Source organism: Delphinus delphis, chromosome 13, assembly GCF_949987515.2.
Source record: "Delphinus delphis chromosome 13, mDelDel1.2, whole genome shotgun sequence".
Taxonomy (NCBI): domain Eukaryota; kingdom Metazoa; phylum Chordata; class Mammalia; order Artiodactyla; family Delphinidae; genus Delphinus; species Delphinus delphis.
Genome location: NC_082695.1, coordinates 24,103,376 through 24,118,472, shown reverse-complemented (window position 1 = coordinate 24,118,472; position 15,097 = coordinate 24,103,376).

The following is a 15,097-nucleotide window of genomic DNA, read 5'->3' as shown; positions in this document are numbered from 1 at the left end:
TCCTGTCTGTGAAATGGGAGACTACACTGGCTTGGATGGCAGAGTTCTGTCTTTTTTCCAGCTCTGAAGTTCTAGGGTATGTCACCACTGGAAGTTCAGCAAATGACATGGCAGCTCAAGAGGGTGAAGCAGGGATGCCTCACAGGCCCAGTGTCTGGACCACATCCATACAAGGAGTGGAGGAAAGTAGCAGGACCTACTCCACAGCAGGCCACAGGCAGCGGGTGGCCAGCACACTCCCACTTGGTCAAGGAAATGTCGGTGTTATCGTTCCGACTTTACAGATGTGGAAGCTGAGGCCCAGGGAGGTTAAGTATCTTGCCCAACTGCAATGCAGAGAGCAGGGAGCAGGAACCCGGATCCAGACCCACTCCACCATCACCATTCTTTCCATGCCCACCCCGACCTTCTGAGCACCTGAAAACGTTCTTTCAGTCTTTGAGCTGCACACATCAACAGCTGTCATCAACTGCTGCTTAAATCATAACCTTGGAAGTGAGGGTGAGGTTTGCTGAGTTTCCACCAAGGTTCCCTGCCAGGCAACTATGCTACAAAACAGCTTTTCCTCCCCAGTATGTTAGTAGGAGGCAAGCAGATTTCTACAGCTTTCTGTCTTCTTCCAGACAACAGTGGTGGGCTGGCCCTGACTCAGGAGACAAAGGGATCTGGCAGCACCAAAGACAGAGGAGAAGGCTGACTCCAGGGGGCTGGTCTCTGCAGATAGCCCTGAGCTGCCGCTGGGGTCATAGGTAGGAAGGACACGCTTTTCCCCTTAAAAGATACAAGCTCCTCCACCTGGCCCTTCATGGCCTGGCCCTGGCCCACCTTTCCAAGCTCAACACCTACTTGTTGGACATCCTAGGACCACCGGGCTCACAGAGCCTGCCCACAAGTTTCTACCAACCTTCCCATTCTTCTACCTCTTCCTCTAAGTCTTTAATACCCAGCTGAAATCTTACCTCCTCTAAGGAGCTTTCCCAGGTCTCCACCAAGAAGCACTCTCTCCTTCTGCTCACTCCCACTGTGACTCTGGAATCCACCACCTTCATGGACTTCTTTTGGTAGGATTGGTGTTTCCTGGCCAGCTACTAGGCATCAAGCCCTGTGCTATGCAATTTCATCTAATCCACGATCTCATTTAATCCTCATGACAATTGTGAGGTGGGGAATTCCTCTTGTACCCATTTAAGCAGATGGCGAAAAGGAAGCTCTCTTACCCAAGGTCTTGGAGCTAATAGGGGCAGAGTCACTCTTTGTCACTTATACCACCTGCTTCCCACTTCATAAGGAAGTTGGCATTTCCCTCGTAAAATGTAAACACTGGAGGACAGGGCCTGTGTTTCATTCATCATCTGAGGCCCTGGGGTGCCCCTCTTCATGAGTGCTGAATCGAATCTGATCACACCTTGTGCCTACTGCAGAAATGCCACCACAAGAGCCCTCTTTGTGAGTGGCCAAGGCCTTCCAGGAGGGAAACGCTTTAAATTGGCTGATAGCTAACTGACTGGCAGCCTCGTGGAAGATAAGACCGGGGAGAGAGCCAGGGGGAGGGAGGCAAGATTGCAGGGGCTAGGAGGGGGCTGAGAGGAGGAGGAGGAGGAAGTCTCCCGGATGAATTTGGCCACCTTGCAGTTACTTGGAGTATAAGATCTGGAGTTGCCAGACGCGGCCTCAAATCCCAGCTCTTCTGCAGTAGCTGGGATAGCCTGGGCAAGTCGCTGCACCTCTCTGAGCTTCAGTTTCCTCATCCGTAAAGTGGGCCTGTCGCTCACGTTGAACCTCCCACCCCCGGGGCTGATGCCAGGAGGAAAGAGGTTGTGGATGAGGGAGAGAGTGGGTGCTGCCTGCCAGAAGCCTGTGACAGTGCTGTTACTGCCTTTATTTAATTAATCAATTTATTCATTCATTCATTCATTCATTTTTGGCTGCGTTGGGTCTTCGTTGCTGCGCACGGGCTTTCTCTAGCTGCAGCGAGCGGGGGCTACTCTTCGTTGCGGTGTGCGGGCTTCTTATTGCAGTGGCTTGTCTTTGTTGTGGAGCACGAGCTCTAGGCGTGCAGGCTTCAGTAGTTGTGGCACGTGGGTTCAGTAGTTGTGGCTTGAGAGCGCAGGCTCAGTAGTTCTGGCGCACGGGCTTAGTTGCTCTGCGGCATGTGGGATCTTCCGGGACCAGGGCTCAAACCCATGTGCCCTGCATTGGCAGGCGGATTCTTAACCACTGCGCCACCAGGGAAGTCCCCTGTTACCTCCTTTATATGGGGCAGTTGGAGAATCAGCCCAAGCTGAAATGCCCTCCCTGTGAAACCACTGGGCCCTGAAGGCCTGGGGGCAGCATGGAACTCACAGAATCACAGACTCACACTAAGGATCTTGGAGACAGCTCAGGCTGGCTTTCTTTCTCTGAGAGACAGCACTGCATGATGGGCCATTAGTCAGCTCTGCCAGCAGATGGGCCTGGCTTCAAATCCAGCCCCCACTTGTATGTGGCCTGGTTCCTCATCTTCAATATGGAATTAAAAATAATTCCTCTGCCACAGCTCTTTGGGAGGATCAGAGACCCAGGCAATGAGAGCTGGTTTTAGTGTTAACTATGGGGAACTGAGGCTCAGAGAAGGAAGAAAATTCACTCACAGTCACACAGTAGGTTAGCAGCAGAACAAGGTCTATGCCCAGGCTCCCCCCCAAAGCCAAGGCCTGGGCTTGTCCTTGGACAGCTGCAGCCTTACCTCAAAGAAGGCCGAGATGGGGAGTGTTGAAGGCCGAGGAATTCACACTGAGATCTCTTGTGATATTCTGTGTCTCGCTGAGCTGAGGCCACTGCTTGGGTTGCCTATGGCCAGAGAATGTCAAAAAGCCTGCGTCAGAGCCTGGGATTGTGTGTCCAGCCTGGGGTCTGATCCACAATATTACCCAGGGCTTTGTGATGTCACCCCTCTGAGCCTCAGTTTCTCATCTCGCCAAATCAGAGTAAGCCTCCGTGGCACGGTGAGGAATTCTGTGAAGGCACAGAGCTATTTTCATAACAGCTACCGCTGAGCTCTTGTCCTGAATCAAGCCCTGTGCCATCACTCGCCATGGCTTCGTTTGGTCCTCATAACACCCCTGTACAGCGGAAACCCAGCTTGTAGATAAATGGCTGGGAAGGGGTAGAACCAGGGTCTGAGCTCCGATCCTGTTCCCTCTTCCTGAAACACTCACCCCTCCTCTTTCCAGACCTAACTCAGGCTCCTTCTTTGGGTTCAGCATAGTCGTAGCTTCCTCTGGAAGGATCCCTCGGCCACAAGCTGGGTCGGGCACCTGCTCTGGCGCACAGTGCTGGGTCTGCCCCTCTGCGTTGAGACTGTTTCTCCCTCTCCTCCACCAGACGGGGAATCCCATGATGCAGGGACCTTATCACGCTCATGACTGTATCCCCAGAGCCTAGAACTGTGCTTGGCATACACCAGGTGCTCAATAAATATTTGCCGAATGACTAAAGGCATCGTGCCAGCATCGGGATGCCAGCCGGGCCCCGAGGGAGCAGGGGAGATGGAAGGAAAACTCCTGGACTCCTGCCACGCCTTACATTAGCGGCATCTTCTCTGAGTCCGGCAGCCAGCCCCCTGGGATGCCATTTGAGCCAGCTGAATTCCAGGCACTGCTTCACTTTGGAAAGGCAGCCACAGCCCTCATCAAGCAGCCCGGTAATTGACGTCACAGCGGTGCCAGGAGCTGCCCCGTTAATATTTAATGCAGACTCCACTGCGGCAGAGCGGCAGGCTAGAAGGGCTGAGGGGCCTGCAGAGTCCCCAAAGGGTCGTGAGGAGGGCACAGATGGGAAAGGGCTTCCTAAACCGGAAATCCCCCAGCAGATGAGCATTACACCAATGCGTTTTAGCCCCTGGCTTAACTCAGAAAGAGCCAGGGCAGCACGTGCCTGCCATGGGACAAGGAGACTGCTGACTGAGCCCTGGTGATAACTATGTGGGGGATTAGGGACTCCCGGGGACGTTTCCTGGAGACAGTGGAGGACAGAGCCCTGGCGCCGGCCAGACCTGGACTCCACCCCAGGTTTGCACTACGCAGCTGTGTGACCTGGGCAGCAGCTGCACCACTGAGCTCTCAGTTCTCTGATCTGTGCAATGGGCATAATGATACCCTCCCTGAGACGCTTTTGTGAGAATTAACATGAACGAATGGTGTAAAGGACCCAGCTCATCACACAGTAGAACCTCAGCAGATTCTGGAGTGCCTTCTCCCAAACCAGGTGTGTGGGTGTTTCTTGCATTCATCGGCTGAAGTGATGTTGGAAGGGAAGAAGGAGCAAGGTTTGGACTTGTCACCATGGTGGGGCACCACCCCAGAGAGGCATCAGACAGAGGATGGACAGAGAGCCCAAGATGGCAGGAACAGAAGGGCCCTTTTGGACCATCTCTTCTGATTGAACCCCTCATTTGACAGAGGAGGATGCTGAGGGCCCCAGAGGGAGCAGACCAGCCCAGAGGCTCATGCTGCAGAGCCGGGGTCTGACCTGGTCTGCAGTCACCGGCCTGAGACTGCATCCACTGAGGGATTTACCCAAGGCCACCCTCTCAGTGGAGGAGGCAGGTGACATGATAAGATGCTCTGTTCCCTGGCCTCTGCTTCTCTGGCCTGGACAAGGCAGGAGCCTCATCCTCCCCACCCGCTTCCTGGTCTCCCTCCAGCGTGTTTCCCCACAAATCCCGGGAGCTTCACAAAATGTAAATCCGACCACGTCATTCCCTGCTTAAAACGCTTCTGTGGGCCCAAACTCAGGGTTGCCAGAGAAAATACAGGAGGCCCCATTAAAACTGAATTTCAGATAAACAATGGTTTTTTAGTATAAGAATGTTCCAAATACTGCATGCACATAATTATACTTAAAAATTATTTGTTGTGGACTTCCCTGGTGGTGCAGTGGTTGAGAATCTGCCTGCAAATGCAGGGGACACGGGTTCGAGCCCTGGTCTTGGAAGATCCCACATGCCGCAGAGCAACTAGGCCCATAAGCCACAACTACTGAGCCTGCGCGTCTGGAGCCTGTGCTCTGCAACAAGAGAGGCCGCGACAGTGAGAGGCCCGCGCACTGCGATGAAGAGTGGCTCCCGCTTGCTGCAACTAGAGAAAGCCCTCGCACAGAAACGAAGACCCAAACGAAGCCAAAAATAAATAAATAAAATACTGAATACATAACTACTTTAAAAAAAAATACTTGTTGTTTATCTGAAATTCAGAGTTAACAGGACAACCTGTATTTTTATTTGCTAAACCTGGCAACCCTACGCAAACTGCATTCAGGAAAATGTTGGAGTGTTTAACTGGCCTCCGAGGCCCATTTGGGCCCCAAGCTCATCCTTTCCCTCTCTTCCACATGAACGCTCTGCTTCAGAAATGGCTCTTTGCCTTTATTTGAGAGTCCCGGGCTCTCCCTCTCCTCTGGCCTTTGCAGATGCTTCCTTCCGCTGGAACCATCTCAGTGCCTCCACGCCTCCTGCTGCCCCACCATGCTTGACCTGACATCCTTCAGGCCTCCGAAGGGTTGCTGCTTCCTCCTGGAAGCCTTCCTGGCTCTCCAGGCCTGGGCAGTACCTCTTCTGGGTTGCCACCGTGCCTTGGGCAGGTCCTCCGTCTGTTCTGGTCCCTTGATGGAGAGTAGGGATTCAGCAGACATTTGTTGCATTTGCTAAATTCCACAGCCCCTCGCACTTCCCCTAGCAAAAGTTTCCCCTCTTTCATCCAAGTCCTATGTGCTCAGATGTCACCTCTCCTCAGAGAGGCCTTTCCTGACCATCCTGGCTGAAACAGGACACACACACCTGCTGTCCCGCCCCACCCTGCCCCGGCCCCACCAGTCACTCCCTGTCCCGTTACCCTGTCTCATCCTGTCCACGGCTTTTACTGCTCTCGGGAATCACGATTTATTCACTTATGGACCCACCGTCCCTCTCCTCCACTGGGCAGCAGCTTCCACAAGGGCAGGGGCCATAATGGCTCGTTCCTTGCTGTCTCCCTAGCATCTGTGGGGTGTCTAGCCCAGGCAAGATGCTGCAGACCATGGCTCGTGGTGAACTCGTGGGCCTGCCCCTTGCTGGTGTGGGCCTTAGGGGAGCAGAGTGGCGGGCATGAGCTCCCACCTTCCGTGTCCTCCAAAATCAGTACCCTTGGGAGGGCAGGAGGGCAGGCCAGGTGGCTGGCCTCTGTTTCAGGGGCAAGAGCTTCTGGGAGCACAAGCTGAGCAGGAAGGAAAGAAATCTGCCAAAACATTCATTTTCGGCGGGGGCTCAAATTCAGAGCAAGGAAGTCATTGGGTTTTCTCTCCTCTGTGTTGATTGCCAAGTGCCAGCTGCCCAGCCACGTCCTCCTGAAGGGTCGCAAACCTGGGACACTAGGCAATGGGAGACAGTGTTGGGGGTACCGAGTCACTCCTTGGCAGCCAAGGATTTCTAAATCCCTAACACAAAGCAGATCCTCTGAGCTTGTCTTTTCCAGCAACAAAAAATAGGTCCAGCCACTGCCTCCACTGAGGGAAAAATGCACACCCAAGAGCAAAAGACTCTGCTCTCCAATGCCTCTTAGAGCTACTGTTCTGCATCAGAGAGCCCATCACACTGTTCAAGCCAGCCTGCTTTCGAGTCAGGGGGCCTCCTGTCTGAATTGTGGCCGCACTGTTGACTGTGTGACCTTGGCACGCAGCCTGACCTTCCTCAGCACCAACCTCTGCATCTGTAAACAGTGGACAGTGACGACCCAAGGCTGCAATGAAGAGTCAGGCAGGCCCTCAGCACAGCTTCAAGCACAGAGCAATGTTGAACTGATTGTAGTTAACTTACTAGTGTTTCTTCTCCTGTCCATGTAGGGGAATGGACAGCGAGGTTTGCAATGAAACAAGGACCCTTCCTGGGGACTAGAGCCAAATTTAGGAGTTGCCTGGCAGGGACTGGGGTTATGATGTGAAACCCTTGGTCCATGTTGGAGACATTGGAATGCTTGATTCTATTCAGCCACTGTTCTCTAAACAGATGAGAGGACCCCTCAGAGCATCCCTCCAACCCTCCTGGAGGCCCCCTGGTATGGATAAGTCAATGGTTTGTGGGTAGAGCCCTGACAAGGATTCAGGAGGCCTGGGTTGGAGTCCCAGCTCTGGCACAAATATGCTGTGTGACATGCAACAAATCACTTGCCCTCTCTGGGCTCTGGTGTCCTCATCTATAAAATGGGTCATTCCTCCCTTACTTACCAAACTCACAGAATTGTTGGGAGGATCAGATAGGAGAGTGTTTTAGAAAGCATTAGCTGTTTGATGAATTAAAGGAAGATTGTTACTAAAACTGAAAGGACTACAGGAAATGTCTGTACCTTCAGCTCTGTGCCTTTGCTATGAACCTAAAAGTGCTCTAAAAAACAAAGTCCATTTTAAAAAAAAAAGGAACCCTAGATTTTCCACCAAAGACCCTCTAAAGCCTTTAAGTCAGGCAATATAATGCGGGTTCAGGTTCTAGCTTGTAACTTGCGTGACTTTGGGCAAATCAGTTAACCGCTGGCACTGCCAGAGGTTTGGTTTTCCTTCTGCAGAGACAGTAGCCCTGGAGCAAGAGAAGGATTGGGAAGATGCTGCAAGATACAGGATAGATGAGATGAGGCAGAGAAGCCCAGCAGCCTCCCAACACCCTGGACAACCAGGGAGGAGGGTTCCCCACCTGAATTTGAGCTGAGGTGGGGGCTACCTGTTCCAGTTTGCATCCCCTGCAAGCAGCCCTCTGGATCTCAGCTCCACCCCAGGTAGATAGTGACTCAAGTTGTTCTGCAGAGACTGGTCCCTCTGCCCCTGTTGCTATGGCGCTGCAGCACAGCCTGGCCAATCAGGAAGGAGATGTGTATCTGAGCCTCTGTTGCTAAAGCCGGAGCAGGACGCCCAGCCAATGGGAAGGGCAGCAGAGTGGAGCCACCGTGGAAACCTCAGCCGCGAGATTCCAACTGGGTTTTTGTCTCCATGCCTTATTTGCAGGGGGTAGGCTGGGTTTTCTACATTCCTTTTTTGCAAAGAGCATCTTGCAGCCCTTGGAGGACACCCAGGGGTCACAGCAGGGGTGCATGACCAGAGGCATCTTCAATAAGTCAGAAAGGACCCCAGCTCAGCAGGACACAGCTTCAGATGTCCCTTCATCACTCTTCTCCCAGATGCTCAGCATCACCTGTGTCTATGATCTTAGCCCATCCCCACAGCTCTGCCTAGCCCCCATCTGTCCTAAGACATGGAGGTAGGCTGCAGAAAAATCCCCACCCCCAAAGTAAGCAGAGGACCATGGGGCTCACCCCAAAGGGTGCTCTTCTTCCCTGTAGCTTTGTGGCTCTACACAAACTGTTCCTTCTCTTCTGCTACGTGCAGGGTCGGGCAGGAAGAGAGAGAGGAGGATCAGACACAGGTGCTGCACCTCTGTAAAATCAGAGGATGGGGCAAGCGGGCTCTGTGAGTCCTTTCAGAGCTCACATTCTAGACTCAATGCTATTTTAACCTTCAGGCTCTGGATAAAGGGGATCTACAAGGAATAACTTTCCAAGGGGGAGCCCTGTAAGTAATGCCAGTGGACACAAATAAGACTCAGATTGCGTTATGCCCTTAAAATGCCTGACCAGCAGGGCTGTCAGTTGTAGAGCTGAAGCCCACAGGGGTGAAGCTGCCCCCTCAAGGTCACACAGCTACCTGGATGCAGAGCCAAGACTGGAAGGCTAGCTCCCCGGCCCAGCTCTTCAGCCTGCAACGTGCAGCCTCCTTAAACCAGCCTTCTCAGCCCTGAGCAGGCGTTCAGGGAGCGGTGCACACCCACACTCCTGACACCATTATTTTGCAAACACAGACTTAACAACAGCAAGGGAAAGTGTGTCCCACCCCTTCCCTGCGCTCTCCTGGCTTTCGCTCTGTTGCCTGGCAACAGTTCCATCCAGAAACCTGGGTATCATCCTAGGCAACTCCCTCACCCTCATTCTTCCCACCACACACATCTCCCCATCATGTCCATTTATCTCTTAAATGGCCTCATGCACTCCTCCCCTCTCCAACCCCTTCCCAGTCCGAGGTTCCATCATGGATTTCCTGGACAACTACATTGGCTTCTCACAGGTCTCCTGTTTTACACCTGCCCGTCCCATCCCCCCACTTCCATTTTCTATAACCATAGCCAGACGGTCTTTAAAAAATACAAATCTGATCATGTCACCTGATGCTTGCTTAGAACCTCTAAGGATAAAAATCGAAATCCTGAACATGCCCAGGAGGTCCTGCGTCATCGGGCTGACGCCCCCCCAACTTCATCTTGCCATGGCATGTGCTCTGCCCTCTCTGCCTGAAACATTCCCCACCCCCAATACACTTCCAATTCTTCTAGTTACTCCAGCTTGCCCGTGAGTTCTCAGTTCAGTGGTCACTTCCTTGGGGAGACTTTCCTGACCTCCCTGTATAGGTTGAATTGCTCTGTTTTGGACTCTCCTGGCACCATGAACCCCTTTGACCTGTAGCACTTACCACAGTTGCAGTTTTACACTTATTCATGTCATTATTTGATTCATATCTGTAAGCCCTGCCCCCCTTGATGTAAGCTTCAAGTGGCTTTGTCTTGTTCTCTGCCTGAAACATATGGATGGATGGATAGATGGGTGGATGGATGGATGTGTATGTATGTATGTGCGTGCTATTGGATGATGGACAGGTGTATGGCTATATGGAAGGATGCTCTTATTTTCCCCAGGTCACTTAGAATCTAATCATATCTCCCTCTATTCTGTGGCAGCCAGTCCTGCGCATACAACATGCACCAAGCATCTCTCATGAGCCAGGAATGTGCCCACAGAGCCATGGGAGCCCAAGGAAAGAGATTGCCATGCCCTTGAAATTTAGGTAATAATAATAGCTACTGAACTTCCCTGGAGGTGCAGTGGTTAAGAATCCACCTGCCAATGCAGGGGACACGGGTTCAAGCCCTGGTCCGGGAAGGTCCCACATACCACGGAGGAACTAAGCCCGTTGAGCCACAACTACTGAAGGCCACGTGCCTAGAGCCCGTGCTCCACAGCAAGAGAAGCCACCACAGTGAGAAGCCCGTGCACCACAACGAAGAGTAGCCCCCGCTCGCCGCAACTAGAGAAAGCCCGCACGCAGCAGCGAAGACCCAACGCAGCCAAAATTAAAAATAAATAAATTTATATTTTAAAAAAATAGCTACTTACTAGACCCATACTTAATAGATCACTATATGCTCTCCTCCCTGGAAGCTCCCCACTCCTTCCTCTCTACTTATCCAGACCCAGGCAGCGTCTCAAGGTTCAGTTTAAGTGTTACCTACTTCCCTGATCGCCCATACTCAGAAACGCCCCAGCACAGCCGTCGGGGCCACTCTTGCCGGTCCTTTCTCGTAAGTTGCTTCACATTATCCTTTCTCTGTGATTCTGCTGCTCTCAACCAGACTCTAAGTAAGCTCCCTGGGGGCAGGATTCACAGCTCCTAAAGGCCTCACTCCCTTTTTTAATCCTCACAGGACCCTGAGGGTGGTAATACTTACCTCCATTTTAAATAAGAGGAAACAGAATTGCCCAAGGTCACACGGATAGTAAGTGGTGAAACCGGTGCTGAAAGCAGGTTGAATCTAAGACCAAGACCCTTAATTGGTACCCCCCCAGGCCCGAATATTTTCTCCACCAGGCCCCAATGGAGCTGCCCCACCTGTGCCTGAACACTGCCGGGTGGGGCAGCCTTATCTGTTGTTGAATACTTGCCTGTCAGAAACTATTCTAAGCCATGAACGTGCCCACCTGAAACTGCTCCCCAGAGACCCCAGGGGTGCAGGTAGAACAAGCGTGTCCCCTCTTCCACATGGCAGCCCTTTGGTAGTTTACAGCCAGCTCTCATGTCTCTCCTGCATCTTATCTTCTCCAGGGAGGGGCTGCAGAGTGGAGAGACAGTTAAACTGGAACCAGCAAACCTGGGTTCTCATCTCTGCTCAGCTGCTGTCCACGGACCAGGAAATTTCAAAAGAAATTAAGTAGGTGATTTGACAAGCCAGGACATTAAGAAGGAAGAAAGAGAGAGAGAAAGAAAGGAAGGAAGGGAGGGAGGGAGGGAGGAAGAAGGACGGAAGGAAGGAAGGAAGGAAGGAAGGAAGGGAAAGAAAAGAAAGAAAGAAAGAAAGAAAAAAAAGAAAAGCAGGGAGGGAGGAAGGGAGGAAGGAAAACCTATCACTGGGACTTCCCTGGTGGTCCAGTGGTTAGGACTCCATGCTTCCACTGCAGGGGGCACAGGTTCGATCCCTGGTCTGGGAACTAAGATCCCACATGCCGTGCAGGAAAAAAAAAAGAGAGAGAGAATCTTATCACTACCTCCATCAACCTTATTTCATAAACGAAAGGGCATCCTGACACACAAAAAAGGAGGACAATCTGAGAATTAATTTAGCCTTATGAGAACACCCTATAGTGTCCCTATTTTTCTCATTTTGCCATGTCCTGTCTCAGACTCGAGGCAGGGGGATTGGCCCAGGACTGAAGCCTGCGGGGACCTCTGTTCCAAGCAATCAAAGGAAATACCGTCAGCCAGAAAAACCAGAGCAGAGCACTCGGCCTTCAGGACCCCAGAGTTACCCTGTTTTGAGAGGGAAGGAAGAGCTGGATGTCTGGCCATGAGCCAGCAGAGCTCAGGAAGCCAGACAGACTTCCCCATCGCGTCGCTGCTTCACATCCAGTTTCTATCTTGGCTTCACCGAGCAAAGGCTCTCCCAACTTCTGTAACTCTGTGGGCACTGTGTGAAAGAAGGCAGCACGCAAGCAGCGGCTGCCCCAGGCCACGTTGCAAGCAAGTGGACCCTACTGGAAGTCAGGAGGGCTGTTCCAGCTCTGTGGCCAGAGGCCGGTGAGAAAGGCTGGTTGGTTCTGCAAAGGCAGCAGATTTTCTCTTGGGGCGTTGTGTGCCCAGCCCAAAGGCTTTCTCCCCACTCCTTCACTTAATATTTACTGAACACTTACCATGTGCAAACACCATGAGTAGAAAGGTGGGCAAAGGATGACTGGGTCTTTGCTCTCGTGGAGCTTAGGGTCTCGTAGGAAAGGCACGGATCGATCCAGGGAAGGAATGAGTGCCCGCTCACAGCTATGAAAAGGGCTGCAGCGCAGGTTCACAGTGCCTGGGGGCGTGCAGGGAGGCTGAGAGGCAATGGCCACACTGAGGAGGCATCAACCAGGGGCAAGAGGAGGGAAAGGTCATGCCAGGCAGAGTGCCTGGCATGGGACGAGCATAAATCACGCGAAGAACTGACATGAGGCCCATGTGACTGCAGGGAATGGAGCAAGGGGGAAAGTCATGCAAGGTGAGGCTGGAGAGGGAGGTGGGGCTGCCAGGCTGCTTCCAGGGGCTTGGTCTCTTCCCAAGTGGATTAGGAAGCCACTGAAGGGTGCTGAGCAGGCAAAGTGGCCCGGTAAGTGTTATTACTTGAAGGCAGAGAGGAAACACCAGTCAAACTGGTGATGACGGTGGTGATCATGGCAGTAGAGCTAATGGTACTGAACGCTGGGTCCCATGCACTGCAATTAAGCCTCTTTCTGCATTAATGTAATTCTCACATTCGCCCTATGAGGCGGGCACTGTTACTATCCCCACTTTACAGCCGACAAAACCGAGGCACAGAGAGAATAAGTAATTTGCCCAAGGTCACGTAGTTTGTAGGTGGTAGAGCGGGCAGGTAAATGAGCAACCTCTGAGCACTTAAAGAAATTACTGTCTTCAAGAAGTCAAAGGACAGGGAACTGCTGTCCTACAAGAGAGTCCGGGGACAGCAACCCGGGATGAACCTGATTTGTAGCTTAGGCCCTTGTGGTTGGTTCTGTGAACAATCACTCACTGAGCGCCTACTGCATGCCAGGCACACTGTAGTAAGTACTGAGGACGTGGAGGGGATGAAAAACAGTCCTGGAACCTGCATTCCAGTGAGGAAAGAAGACAGTGCACAAGTGTGCCAGTGATGCAGGTGGTTTTGGGTGATGACAAGGGCTGTGCGGGGGAGATAACAAGGCAGTGTGATGGGCAGTGGCGGGCAGAGGGGTGGTGCTTCTCTAGACATGGGAGTCAGGCAGGGCGACAAGCAACACCAACAATGAGGAAGCAACAGAGCCATGATCTTGGGAGGAGGATTCCAAGAAGGGGAGAGTTATGCAAAGCCCCCGAGGCGGGGGCAACCTTGGGACTTCCACGGAACAGAAAGAGGAGACACTGCATGGTTCAGTATGAACAAGAGGAGGTGAAAACGGAGGTGGAGGCTTCCAGAAGCCCAGGCCCCATAGGGCAAGGAGTTGGGGTTTCATCCCAAATTGTTGGGAAGTCACTGGAGAGTTTTCAAGCAGGGGAGGGATGCAACCTGTTATGTGTTTGAAAGACAGTATGTTGGTTGCTGTGAGGAGAATAAATTCTTCAAGGCAAAGGAGGATGCAGGAGGACCAGTTTGGTGGCTGCTGCATCAGATAAAGGTGGAGATGGGAAGAAGGGTCAGATTACAATATATTTTTGCTGATGGATTAGATCTGGGGGTTGAGAGAAGGAAATACAGAATAACTCCAAGGCTTTCAGCCTGAAAAACTGGGTAGATGATGGTACAGTGACTAAAACTGGGAAGACTGTAGGTAGAGCAGGTTTGGCTGGGAGCTGGGAGGACGCAGCTAAATCAAGAGCTGTGTCTGTTTTTTTTTGCTGTTGTTCTTGCTTTTTTTTTTTGGCCCTGTGGCACGGCTTGTGGGATCTTAGTTCCCTGATCAGGAATTGAACCCCGGGCCCTCGGCAGTGAAAGCATGGAGTCCTAACCACTAGACTGCCAGGGAATTCCCAAGAGCTGTGTTTTAGACACAACCAGTTTTTTATGCTCTCAGGTCTCTAGAGACCAGCCAAGAAGGCAGCTGGACAAATGGGTTGGAGTTCAGAGTTCAAGGCTAGAGGTCTACATGGAGACCCACAGGCATGTAGATGGTAATTAGAATTACAGGACCAGGTTGCCCAGGGAATGAGATGCAGAAAGGAGGTCCAGGGGCTCCGGGCTGGGATCCTCCAACGTGCGGAGACTGGACAGGGGCCCAGAGGCCAGCAAGGGAGGTCACGAAGGAGGCACAAGGAAAGCCCACCGGCTCTGCACCAACCAACCCTGTAACCTCAGGCAAGCTGCTCTCCCCCTCCAGACCTCAGCTTCCTCTCTGTAAACCAGAAGGGTGGCCCCACCCATCACTGAGGTGCCTCTAGCTTGTGTGACATTCCCGCAGCCCCTTGCCGGATGAAGAAACCAAAGCTCAGCCTTGCCCACCTCGTTTCCAGGCCTCCTACGATACCCTCACACCAGATGAAATACAAAAATACAGCAAAACCCAGCCCAAAGGGCCACTACCAAGGGGCAGGGGGCAGGGCAAGGTCACGGCGACCTGGAGTAGAATCCAGACTCTGCCACTTGTCAGCTGGGTGACCCCAATCCTCAGTTCCTTATCTGTAAAAGTGGCCAGTAATACCCAGCATGAGGGGTTGTTGCTAGAACAAAGCCAGGTAGCAAGCAGAGCACCTGCATGGCTCCAGGCACGTGTGCCCCGGGTCAGGTCCTTTCCCCTCTAGGGAGATTCCTTCCCTGAATGAGAAGAGAGGGATTCCAGGGTGGCTCTACTGTTGCAGAATAATGCAGTCCTGCTGCCGGTCAACCCGGGGGCTGCCAGCTCTGCGTCACCCCCGCCCCTCGCCTGCAGGCACGTGGCTGCCATCACAGAGACTAGCTGATCAGTCATCTGCCGGAACCTGGGGCGCCGCGGGGGCTGGGAGGTGGGAGAGGACATCGGCTCCTAGGCTGGCCATGGCTGTGGACCAGAGCCTCTTCCCAGGCTGCATTAGCGTGGCTGGCAAAGGGCAGTGAAATGACAGCAGGGAAATGCTTTATCAGAGAGCTAGTTGGAACTCGGGCCAATGTGTTCAGCCCTGATGACGGCTCCTGGCTCCGTGTCTCTTAGAAGCAGCCCTGGACGGGGGGTGGGGGTGGGGAGGCAGGAACTGCAGGCACAGCCATTGGAGGGGGAGTCGGGCTGGAGCCTGGATTCCT